Source organism: Pelophylax lessonae (genome assembly GCF_965119305.1).
Source record: "Pelophylax lessonae genome assembly, chromosome: 1".
Taxonomy (NCBI): domain Eukaryota; kingdom Metazoa; phylum Chordata; class Amphibia; order Anura; family Ranidae; genus Pelophylax; species Pelophylax lessonae.
In genome coordinates this window covers 452,712,979-452,726,329 of record NC_138768.1, presented here as the reverse complement: position 1 = coordinate 452,726,329, position 13,351 = coordinate 452,712,979, and positions in this window count along the sequence as shown.

Below are 13,351 nucleotides of genomic sequence, written 5' to 3'. Positions count from 1 at the left end.
TCAGCCCCTTACAGGCAAAGTGACGTAGGACTACGTCGCTAGCCTGTGAGCCTCTAGGGGGCGAGCGCGCGCCGCCGGAGGCGCGCTCCCACCCCCGCTCGTTGCCTAACAAGTCCGCGCGTGTGACTGGTGGACCCGATGTCCGCCGGTCACTCGCGATCGTCCGGTGCAGAGGGAGAAAGGCAGACGGCTAATGTAAACAAAGCCGCCTGTCGTTCTCCCTTGTGTAACTGCAGAGATCATACGGTCCTGCTATATAGGATCGTATATATCTCTGTGGTTACACGAAAATCCACGCCCCTTTACAGTTAGAAGTACACCCCTAGGGACACATTTAACCCCTGCATCTCCAATAAAGTTAACCCCTTCCCTGCCAGTGTCATTTTTACAGTAACAGTGCATATGTATAGCACTGATTACTGTAGTAATGTCACTGGTACCCCCAAAAGTGTAAAAAATGTCAGTCAAGGGTCCGATCTGTCCGCCGCAATGTCGCAGTCCTGCAAGAAAAATCGCAGATCGCCGCCATTACTCGTTAAAAAAAAAAAAAACACCAAAAATGACAGAAATCTTTCTGTTAGTTAGTAAATGCAATAACTTTTGCGCAAACCAATCAAAATACGCTTATTGCAATTTTTTCTTACCAAACATATGTAGCAGAAAACAAATTGGCCAAAAAATTTAAAAAAATTTAGATTTTTACATTTTTTGGGGGGGAATTTCTGATAAAAAAATGTGAAAAATATTGTAATTTTTTTCAAAATTGTCGCTTTTTTTTGTTTATAGCGCAAAAAGTAAAAATCGCACAGGTGATCAAATACCACCAAAAGAAAGGTCTGTTTGTGGGAAAAAAAGGACGTCAATTTCATTTGGGTACATCGTCGCACGACCGCGCAATTGTCCGTTAAAGTCACGCAGTGCCGAATCGCAAAATAGGGCCTGGTCAGGAAGAGGGTAAAATCTTCCGGGGCTTAAGTGGTTAAAGGAGTATTATACAACAAAAGTGATTAGGTAAACCCACAAGTGCTTTTTTTTTTACCAATACTATTCCTTTATACTGGCTTTTGAAATTTACAAATGCAGCAATTTAGAAATTGGATGAAAGGTTTAGCTCTGGGAAACACTTTTTGAAAGATAAAAAGTGCATTTTATATACAACTATATAGATCAGACCAAAATGAGGGACAAATGAGGAGGAAAGAGGGACAGAGGGACTTTGTTTCAAATCAGGGACAGTCCCTCCAAATCAGAGACAGTTGGGAGCTATGCTTACCGATCTATTTACTAATGCTAGCTGCATAAAGATTTAAAATAGACAATGTTGATTGAAGGAGGGAAGTTCTGCTTTAAACAGTTCATAACTGAAGAACTTACTTCTTAGCAGGGATCAGCCAGTTTCTAGAAAAGTAGGTTTGATTCTGTGCATATCTATATGCATACTTTTTTGCATATCTCCATATTTTTGTGAGAGTTTACTTCAAAAGTAGATTCAAGAACTCTTACCTCTCACCAACTTTTAGCCCACTTTTAGAATAGATGCTCTCCTTGTGTCTGCGCACACACAGCTGCTCCTTACAGCACAAGTGTGTCCTGGAGAAAAGGAGATCTGAGCCTCAGTTAGGTCAAACACACATACACAATCAAAGGGACCTGTGCACAGCTAATTCAAAGTGGAGTCTGGCTGCTCGGTAACATGTGCACCTAGGAATCGAGGCTTTATCCCAGTGGTCGTCAACCTTTGAGCTAAAGGGGGCCTCAAATGTAGCCCCTGACATCACCAAAGGGCCGAACATAATGTTCAATATACTGTATGTAAACCCTGGGAGGACTGTCAGAAACTGCAGACCTAATAGAGGAAATTAGATAGTGTGGACATGCTACATTTTTGGCAAGGGTATGCTACAGAAGATAATACGAAACTGGGAACATGTTACCGGAGGCCAGAAGAAACAAATGCTATTTACCCCAATCAGTGTTCCCACTACAGACTGCTGGAGTCAGAAGGCGCTGCACGTCATATACCAAAGGGCCACACGCGGCCCCTCAGGCCCCAGGGCTTTATCCCATCAAAAACTCTACAAAGCTTCTGGGCTCCAGGACCCAGAATAGAATGTAACACCATTGTGGGACAAGTTTGCTTCCTACACACCAGACATCAATCCTGCAGCCCCTCACTATGTGTAGGTGAGAAACCTAGGAGAACCTAGGAGACACATCCACACCATCCACTACTCTGCCAGCCAATGCCTCACAATATACATATATCTGCAAGTGAACAAGCACTTTGAAAGTGTGAAACGCGTCTTTCTCAGTTTTCTGTGTACCTTTGAGTATGTTAATAAAGGATTCATCTTCTTAGCAGCTGGTGGTGTGCGGCCGATTTCTCCTTCATTTCCCAGGTTCTGAGGCTAATATAATGCACATAAGGCACTGAGTGAGTTTAATTACCACCATAATCAGCCACAGAACTTGTGTAATTAATATGTGTCCTGGTTTAAAGGGACTTAACAGTGTGTCCAGCATGTGGGCCCAGCCCAGCTACCCTGCAACCATGCTACCAGTCACCATAGAGTACCTTACACCATGTGTACCAGCTGTGTAACCATTACAGAGAAGTGGGTGGGTAACCCCTTTGTACTGGCTACCCACATGTGATAGGAAAGTTACTCGCCAGGGAACTGCATGTAGCAGTATATACAGTACATTGGATTGAATTGTGTAGGAATCTTAGTGCCTGTTAACCTGTATTGTGCTGCCACCTAGTGCCCTCTTTAGGAACTACTCAATGACATTTCTGATATTTCAACTGTATGGTTTCCCTGTACTCTGTGTTTCCTTTCATACCTCTTTACCATTTTGTTTTCTACTGTCAATTTACTGTATATTCCATCTGTAAACTTCCAATTAACCACTTAAGCCCCGGAAGATTTTACCCCCTTCCTGACCAGGCCCTATTTTGCGATCGGGCACTGCTTGACTTTAACGGAAAATTGCGCGGTCGTGCGACGCTGTACCCAAATGAAATTGACGTCCTTTTTTTCCCACAAATAGAGCTTTCTTTTGGTGGTATTTGATCACCTGTGCGATTTTTTTGATCATGCGCTATAAACAAAAAAAGAGTGACAATTTTGCAAAAATAACAATATTTTTCACATTTTTTTATATGAAATCCCCCCCAAAAAATGTAAAAATCAGAATTTTTTAACATTTTAGGCCAATTTGTTTTCTGCTACATATATTTGGTAGAAAAAATAACAATAAGCGTATTTTGATTGGTTTGCGCAAAAGTTATTGCGTTTATTAACTAAGGGAAAGATTTTTGTCATTTTTATTGTTTTTTTTTTTAACGATCAATGGCGGCGATCTGCGATTTTTTTTGCGGGACTGCGACATTGCGGCGGACAGATCGGACCCCTGACTGACATTTTTGACACTTTTGGGAGTACCAGTGACATTATTACAGTAATCAGTGCTATAAACATGCACTGTTACTGTAAAAATGACACTGGCAGGGAAGAGGTTAACTTTATTGGTGATCAGTGGGTTAAATGTATCCCTAGGGGCGTGATTCTAACTGTGGGGGGCGTGGCTTATGATGTAACCACAGAGACATACGATCCTACATAGCAGGATCGTATAGTCTCTGCACTTACATCAGGGAGAATGACAGACGGCTGTGTTTACATCAGCCGTCTGCCTTTCTTACTCTCGAGCGGGAGATCGCAAGTGACCGGCGGACATCCGAGCCGCCGGTCACTTGCGCGGGGATCTCAGTGAAAGAGCGGGGGCGGGAGCGTGCCTACGGCGGCGCGCGCTCGCCCCCCACAGGCAGCTGAGTGAGTGACATACCCCTACGTCACTTTGCCCAGCAGCGGCTGCCTGCCGCAGTATCTCTGCGGTGGGCGGTCGTTATGCGGTTAAGCAAATTTATTTCATGAAACGCGTCAACTATTGTGTCTCCTGTCTCTGATATCTTTGTCTGTCATGGATAAATAAACTACAATAACTTTCAAGTTGGAGTGCAGTCTTCCATTTTCAAGTAAGAATTATGTGCACCCCTAAAGAGCACAGCATTTGTCTGTCAGGAACAAGCTCGATTTTGCGCGTGTTCCTCGACACACAGTAACGTGAACCAAACCTTGGACAGGGGTGCTTCAAGACTGAAAATACTTTTCAAAGGCGCCCCGACTGGAAAAAGGTTGAGAAACACTGATTTAGACTAAAGTGGATAATGAACTACATAGCAGAAATGCATTCAGGGTAAAGGGCCATTTACCAGGTATTAAAACAAACAGAACAAGGTTCCAGATAAGAGAGCAAGGTCAGGAGCAAAGCAGAGGACAAGGCTGGCAGCAAACATAAAAAGGAGTTCAGGTAGAAAAGCTAGGTCACCAACAGAGGTCAAACACAAAGCACACCCACAGAGCTAACAAACTTTAAATTAGACAAAATAATCATTACGTGGAATTCCTTTTAAAGTGCAAATAGCCATTAGCTACCACATTAATGCATGCGCATCCGTGTCACTTGCTACTATTCAAAAGTAGAACATAAACGCAGTAACAACGTTCTTGAGGGTGGACATTTGGATTGTAAACTGAATTAATGTGTTGATGACAGAAAAAAAAACAAGGTGTTGATTTTTTGATGGCTAACAGAGGCATCACTTAATGTTGCTAACCTATGATTAAACAGCATTAATGGGATGCTTGTAACTGGTGAGCATCCTATGGTTTCTCTAATTTTAGCATAACCCTTTCACAAGAACACTTGTAACACCAGCTCTCTGTCAGTGAATGACATACTTTACAAGCATAGATGATAACATAGTGTCATACTGCTGTCAAGACCCTTAACTTCCATCAGTGTCCAGCTACAGCAACATCCATGTGTTTTAACCACTTAAGCCCTGGAAGATTTTACCCCCTTCCTGACCAGGCCCTATTTTGCGATTCGGCACTGCGTGACTTTAACGGACAATTGACGTCCTTTTTTTCCCACAAACAGAGCTTTCTTTTGGTGGTATTTGATCACCTGGACGATTTTTACTTTTTGCGCTATAAAAAAAAAAAAAGTAACAATTTTGAAAAAATAACAATATTTTTCAAATTTTTTTATATGAAATTCCCCCCCCCCCCCAAAAATGTAAAAATCTAAATTTTTTTACATTTTAGGCCAATTTGTTTTCTGCTACATATGTTTGATAAAAAAAATCGCAATAAGCGTATTTTGATTGGTTTGCGCAAAAGTTATTGCGTTTAGTAACTACGGGAAAGATTTATATCATTTTTATTGTTTTTTTATAACGAGTAATGGCGGCGATCTGCGATTTTTTTTGCGGGACTGCGACATTGCGGCGGACAGGTCGGACCCTTGACTGACATTTTTGACACTTTTGGGGGTACCAGTGACATTACTACAGTAATCAGTTCTATACATATGCACTGTTACTGAAAAAATGACACTAGCAGGGAAGGGGTTAACTTTATTGGAGAGGCAGGGGTTAAATTTATCCCTAGGGGCGTGCTTCTAACTGTAAAGGGGTGTGGCTTTTCATGTAACCACAGAGACATACGATCCTACATAGCAGGATCGTATGATCTCTGCAGTTACACCAGGGAGAATGACAGGCGGCTTTGTTTACATCAGCCGCCTGCCTTTCTTCCCCTGCAGGGGATGATCGCGGGTGGCCGGCGGACATCCAAGCCGCCGGTCACTCGCGCAGGGAACACAGTGAACGAGCGGGGGCAGGAGCGTGCCTCCGACGGCGCGTGCTCGCCCCTATTGGCTCGCGGGCGAGTGACGTACCCCTATGTCATTTTGCCCAGGAGGGGCTGACCCTTCACAAGCATAGATGATAACATAGTGTCATACTGCTGTCAAGACCCTTAACTTCCATCAGTGTCCAGCTACAGCAACACTGATCGGTCACTCGCGCGGGGAACACAGTGAACGAGCGGGGGCAGGAGCGTGCCTCCGACGGCGCGTGCTCGCCCCCTATTGGCTCGCGGGCGAGTGACGTACCCCTATGTCATTTTGCCCAGGAGGGGCTGACCGCCGCCGTAAATAGTCGTGCAGCGGTTGGCAAGCGGTTAAGCAACTCAGTATTGAAAAAATGAAGTGCTCTCTTGCCACCCCAATCTGCAACCACAGCCCTGTCAAAAACCAGCAACTTCCAGATATCAGGCACAAGGCATACAGGTGCATCTCATAAAATTAGAATATCATCAAAAAGTTAATTTATTTCAGTAATTCAATTCAAAAAGTGAAACTCATATATTTAAATTGTGTATAAAATAGGTGCGCTAACAATGAATGAATAAATAAATAAATCAACACAGTGATAAATAACAATCTTAAATATGGTGATATTCCAAGTGAGTAAATGAAATAAATCAAATGTCCAAAAGAACTCAAAAGTGACAAGTGATGGGACGTTGTGATCCTTGACTTATTAAATATAATGACTCATATGGTGATGTGAATTCAAAAGTCCACAAAAACTCTTCACCAAAATGTTGAAAAGGTAAAGTAAGTTGCCAGTGCTCTGTGATTGAAGATCCCGCCACCACCACACTATCCTCCTTACCAGATGAATAAATTAGGAAGGCAGAGAAAACTCTGATGATAGTGTTGGGGAGAAGAAAGTAATCAAATAATCCACCCTGTGATATGGTGCAGGATTAGCCTCTTACCAAATGGCAGATGGAATCAGCACAGAGAATATGGAGCAGACAATGCCTCTTCACTGTATCTGTAACTGGCAGCTGTGTTTCACTTTCACTAGGGATCCGTCCTCCTATTAGCTCTCCAAGATGAGCATTATGGTGATAGAAAATAAACGGACCATAGTGTAGTATCCCCGAGGTAAATTTATTCAAAATAAAGTGTTACACTTACATTAGGGATGGAAACATTTGCGGCAGTACAGAAACGATACACCTGACTCGGCTGCAGACCGAGCGGTGTTGGACGTTCGTGGCGGCGCGACACGCCTCCTCTCTAACGACGTTTCTTCCAAACAGGCTTCTGCTGAGATAGGAGGGACGTGCGCGCCGCCACCTCCGTCCTCTTGAAGCTCAGGAGTATGACCACTTCCGGTGTCCGCAGTGTATGTGCGGAAGTGCTCACTCATAACGATAATTAGCTGATTATCCATTAAAACCCAATCATTTCTTTCCTTCGGTACTCGATATTTATTGGAACGATAATCATGGTGTATATCTATATGTAGGCTTTTAATATGCACATGCAATACAAGGGGACACCGGAAATGTACAATCCTCCCACTTCCTGTGCCACCATAAACCTATGCATGAGACAAATTCGGAAGTGTGGGGAATGTGAATATTGGACCAATCACGGTCCATATAGATGCAAAATAAATGATGTATGTCTAAAAGCATAATATTACATAGTACAATTTAAAAACTATTTAAAATTAATATTAAATATATATGACTAACATTTATTTGCTGATAATAAAAATATTAAAATTTTAAATATAAAATATACAATATTTTAAATATTATTAAAACCATAATAAAATGTGTAAAATACTGAAATGTCTTAAATCAGTGTATTGAGACTGAACAAGGAGTTAATTGTTATTAATATGGGCATTGATGTCCCATTCAACGTTGTGTCCCCAAGGTCTAAAGCACTTCATTTCGTAGATCCAGAAGGTTTCCCTTCTTGAAATGGATCTCTTCAGGTTACTCCCTCTCCAATGGGGTACATATTTTTCGATCACTATAATTCGTAAATTCTTGGGATTTTTATGGTGACATTTTGAAAAGTGTACAGATACACTGTGTCCAGTGAACCCTTTTCTTATGTTGGAGAGGTGTTCCCCTATTCGAATGCTGGCAGTGCGTATAGTTCTCCCAATGTATTGTTGCCCGCAGCTACATTGGAGGAGATAAATCACCCCCTTCGTATGGCAGGTGATGAACTCCTTAATCTTATACTCTTTTCCAGTGGCGGTAGATGAGAACTTGTTAGTACGTATAGTTTTTGCTTCTTTGCAGATTTGGCAATTTTTGCATGGAAAATAGCCTTTCATATCTGGAAAGAATTTTGGTACTAACGGTTTTTCAATAGGATTATTTGCAATGAGGTTTTTCAAATTCCTCGCTTTTCTATAGATGATATCTGGTTTCTCAGGGAGAGAAGGCCCTAATACTTTATCTCCTTGTAAAATACTCCAGTGTTTTTTGAAGACATGATTGAGCCATCTATAGTTTTGGGAAAATTGTGTGACAAAGGCATATTCGAATTTAGGCTGGGAAGTTTGATCAGTCGTTTTGGTCAAGATGAGATCTTCTTGTGTTTGTTGACCTATCAACTCAATTTCTTGGTCAAGTATCTGTGGCATGTAACCTTTTTCTAAAAATCTTTGTTTTAAAACGTTGGCTTGTTCTTTAAAATCCGACTCATTTGTGCAGTTGCGTCTAATCCGCTTGAATTGTCCCTTAGGGACCGATCTGAGCCACTTCGGGTGGTGGCAACTGTCCATGGTAATAAAACCGTTTTTGTCGGTCGGTTTAAAATATGTTTTTGTAATAAAACCTGCGCCATGTCTTAAAATTACTAGATCTAAAAAGTTAACTGCTGTGGGGCTGGATTCATAAGAAAATCTGATTCCCCAGCTGTTGCAGTTTAGCTGGTCCATAAAAACTTTCAATGATTGGTTACTCCCTTTCCAGATAAAAATTGCATCATCAATGTAGCGTCTCCAAAACACTAGTTCCTTGGCTCTGTGGGAAAAGATGTTTCTATCCTCCCACAGAGCCATAAAGAGATTCGCCACACTGGGGGCAAATTTGGTCCCCATCGCAACTCCGGTACGTTGGAGATAAAACCTTTGATCGTAATAAAAGTAGTTATGTTCCATGCCAAAGGTTAAAAGGTTTAAAATAAACTCTTTATGTGCCACTGATATATCTTGATTGGTGTCTAAGAAAGTGCTTACCGCCTCATATCCCATCTCGTGTGGGATAATTGTATATAAAGACGCCACGTCAGCAGTCACGAGCAGTACATCTCCTTCAATATTTAATTGTCTCATTTCTTGGATGCACTGCGTGGTGTCTTTTAGGTAAGCTGGGGTTTCTTGGACCAAGGGTTGCAAGAAGTGGTCTATATATTTCCCGATCCTGGAAGTAACAGAATCTATCCCACTCACAATGGGTCTTCCAGGAGGTTTCGTCAAGTTTTTGTGAACTTTCGGGAGATAATAAATAATGGGCAATTTTGGGGAAAGTGGTATTAAAAATTCCTTTTCTTTCTTATTTAAAATCCCATCCTCGAAACCTTGTTTGATAATCCTTTCCAATTTCTTCTTATATGAATAAGTGGGGTCTTTCTTTAAAATAGCATACGTATTAGTATCTGCTAGGAGATTATTCATTTCTTCTAGATAATCTTCTTTTTTTAGCAGTACTATTCCTCCCCCTTTATCGGCTGGCCGAATGACGAGATCTTTGTTATCACACAAAGTCTTGATCCCCTTTTTCAAATCTATTTGGGGTTTATGTTGTATCACCTTTTTCTCAAGTTCGTTCAACACAGTATCTCTAAACACTGTGATGTTGTTGCTCTGTGCCCCAGGCGGGTTAAACAGAGAAGCATTTCTCAGGTTAGTAGAGTGTGTAGAACTGGTTTGATACGAAACATAATTCCTTTCACTGGCCTTGGATAGGAAATGTCTTTTGACATTTAATTTTCTTACAAATTTTTGGATGTCTATGAAGGTTTCGAATTTATTGAGCGATTGTTTGGGGGCATATTTAAGACCTTTGCCTAGCGTGTGTTTTTCACTTTCTGTGAGTACTACCCCACTCAAATTGAATATACCCATCTCATCTTGATTCTTCTTCTTTTTAGTTTTACCACCTCTGCAACCTCTTGTTATCTTTTTCTTTTGTTTTTCTTTGGGCCCTGTCCTAAAAAACTCCGCTTTTTTGAATTAATAGGGGTTCTGGACGAAGGCTCATCTCTCGAGTCTTCTCTATTTTCGTATTTTGACGAAACCTCCTGGAAGACCCATTGTGAGTGGGATAGATTCTGTTACTTCCAGGATCGGGAAATATATAGACCACTTCTTGCAACCCTTGGTCCAAGAAACCCCAGCTTACCTAAAAGACACCACGCAGTGCATCCAAGAAATGAGACAATTAAATATTGAAGGAGATGTACTGCTCGTGACTGCTGACGTGGCGTCTTTATATACAATTATCCCACACGAGATGGGATATGAGGCGGTAAGCACTTTCTTAGACACCAATCAAGATATATCAGTGGCACATAAAGAGTTTATTTTAAACCTTTTAACCTTTGGCATGGAACATAACTACTTTTATTACGATCAAAGGTTTTATCTCCAACGTACCGGAGTTGCGATGGGGGCCAAATTTGCCCCCAGTGTGGCGAATCTCTTTATGGCTCTGTGGGAGGATAGAAACATCTTTTCCCACAGAGCCAAGGAACTAGTGTTTTGGAGACGCTACATTGATGATGCAATTTTTATCTGGAAAGGGAGTAACCAATCATTGAAAGTTTTTATGGACCAGCTAAACTGCAACAGCTGGGGAATCAGATTTTCTTATGAATCCAGCCCCACAGCGGTTAACTTTTTAGATCTAGTAATTTTAAGACATGGCGCAGGTTTTATTACAAAAACATATTTTAAACCGACCGACAAAAACGGTTTTATTACTGTAGCGGGGTTAAACATGCCTAAAGACACTGTTTGATATGTGGGAAGGAACTAGGCTCCCTCTAGTGGTAGCTGCATGGAATTTCCCGGGCTGTGACTTCCTTTTCACAAGATGAAGAAACTACATCTCCCAGGCTGCTTTGCAAGATCCAGGAACTAGGCTCCCTCTAGTGGTAGCTGCATGGAATTTCCCGGGCTGTGACTTCCTTTTCACAAGATGAAGAAACTACATCTCCCAGGCTGCTTTGCAAGATCCAGGGTGCACGGCTGCACCGCACGGCACTATGGGGGAGGTTATTTAAAGGAAGAGAGAAGCGCGCGAAGGGGGGGGGCCTTTCTGCGCTGGACTCTGAGGAACCAGCGAGCGAGAGTGAAGGACTGACACTGGATATTGGGCCAGAGCCTTTTAGCCTGGAGGGACGACGTGGAACCGTCCCATCTCAAGCACGAGGCACATTCCTGGAGGTCATACTGCTGTTTGCCGAGACCGGAAGTCATCCGCCAGAAGGACCCCGCGCGGCTGGCATATAGCCAAAGGACTGAGACCGCAGTGGAAGCGCGCGAAGGAGAAACTTCTGTTGGTGAGAGGGCACATGCCCAATAACTGACTTTATCTGCTGAAGAGACAGTTTTATCTACAGATAGCGGTAGCGCAGCAGGAGGTGATAAAACCCCGGGGTTTATCACCATACTCTCTCAGGAGACTCATAGACAAACAATAAGGTCTGTAAAGGAATTGCCAGAGGCTTATCTCTCTCGCAGAAGTTATTGCTCAGTTACGCAGACACCCTGCGGTGACAACTAACAGCTCGTTGTTTTTTCTCTCTTGATCTTTATTCCTAATCTGGATTACAAATGAGCTCTATTCAATAACCTTGCTAGCGAAGATCAACAAGAAAGAAGAGAACTCTGGGGGAGGGACTCAGATAGGCCCACCTACCTGGTACTGTGTCTAGCCTTAATGCAGGAGGAGTGTGGGGGTATTCTTTTACCTTTTTTAAAGCTGTTTTAAATAACCTTTTATGGACTTGTATTGTATTGTATTGTATCTCCCCTATTCAATTTGATATATAGTAAACTAAGTTTGGTTAATTACAATCTTGTGCGTTGTTCCATTGTGTCACCCAGAAGGACTACTATTCAAGAAGGTAACAAGGTATTGTTGCATAGTGAAGTATTGTATTCCAACCTGTGTATCTATTTGATAGTCCAGTCCTATTCTGGGTCAGTTGTGCCTGAGGAGGGATCGAGCCAATTTGATTGGGTTGTTAGGCAGGGTGTAGACCCAAGAATATAATCAGCAGCTCCTGCGGGGGTGGTGCTACACGTGGGGGCTCGTCCGGGATTTCTACAGTCCTGCAATACAACCCTCTCAGCCATAGAATCCCCTCCCACGCAGAAATGGATCCTGTCGCTGCTGCTGAGTGGTGCAAGGAAGAGAATGTCATAGTGGAAAATGGCCTGGTGGTTGAAATCAAGGGAGAAGCCTGGACTGAAGAAAAGCTCCTCCCTGTTTTGAGGGCACTATCCACAGACAGGAAATTTTGGGTGATTGACATGAAAACTGACACCACTGTCCCACACACGTATGCACTGTGTGAGTGGAGGAAGGGGGTCCCTGATTATTTCAACGGAAACAGTGTAAAAACTACTGACCAAACAGAACTTTTCCTGATACATCCAGGAGTTCCTATTGCGGGTCCCTCATCCACCACCCCTGGGGTATCCAGCCAAGAAAAAGGTGTCCAAGAAGGGCATCCTGAGTCATCACCTTTGTCGACTTTTAGCTCAGAACTGTGTGCTGTTCTTGGGGAGATTGTGGCAAAATGTAGTAGGGACTCCTCGAGCTATTTGATGACTGGATATGGGAAGCTCCGGACATTCTCTGGGAAACAGCCTGTGCCTTCAGCAGAAGATGGGTTCGAAGAGTGGTTAGATACCGCCACTCAGGCTTTGGAGGAATGGGAGGTACCAGAACAGCACAAGAAGCAGAGAATCACAGAGAGTTTAAGGGGACCTGCATTAGAGGCTGTACGTAATCTAAAGCTTAGCAAGAAGAACTGCACTGCACAGGATTATTTGGACATTCTGCAAGATGTGTTTGGTCGGACGGAGAACGCGGCTGAACTTCTCTACCAGTTGGACCACTGTTATCAAGAAGAGGGGGAGAAGTTGTCCGAATTCATTAAACGTCTGGATAGGATTATCCACCAGATTCTGTTAAAGAAAGGAATAGACCACCGGAAAATAGATGAGACTCGTGCACGACAGGTTCTGAAAGGGGCTCAACCTTTAGATCCCATTGCCATACTGTTACGAACTCGTCGAGATGGCGGCATTCTAGAATACCCCGATCTGATTCGAATGGTCAGAGAGGAAGAGGTTATGTTGGACAACAAGAAGAAAAGTTGGCAGTTTGACTCAACTGCCCGGGTTGGAGTGATAAGTGTGGAAGAGGGTGACTCTCAAGTTGAACTCCTAAAGACCCAAGTGTCTCAGTTGATAGAAATGGTGTCCATCCTGACTGGTCAGGTATCCACTCTACCCAAGGGGAGTATATCGGAGAGGCCAGATGAACCTGTTAGTCTCAGCACAGATCCAGAGCCACGGCCTGCAAGATTGTTAACTTGT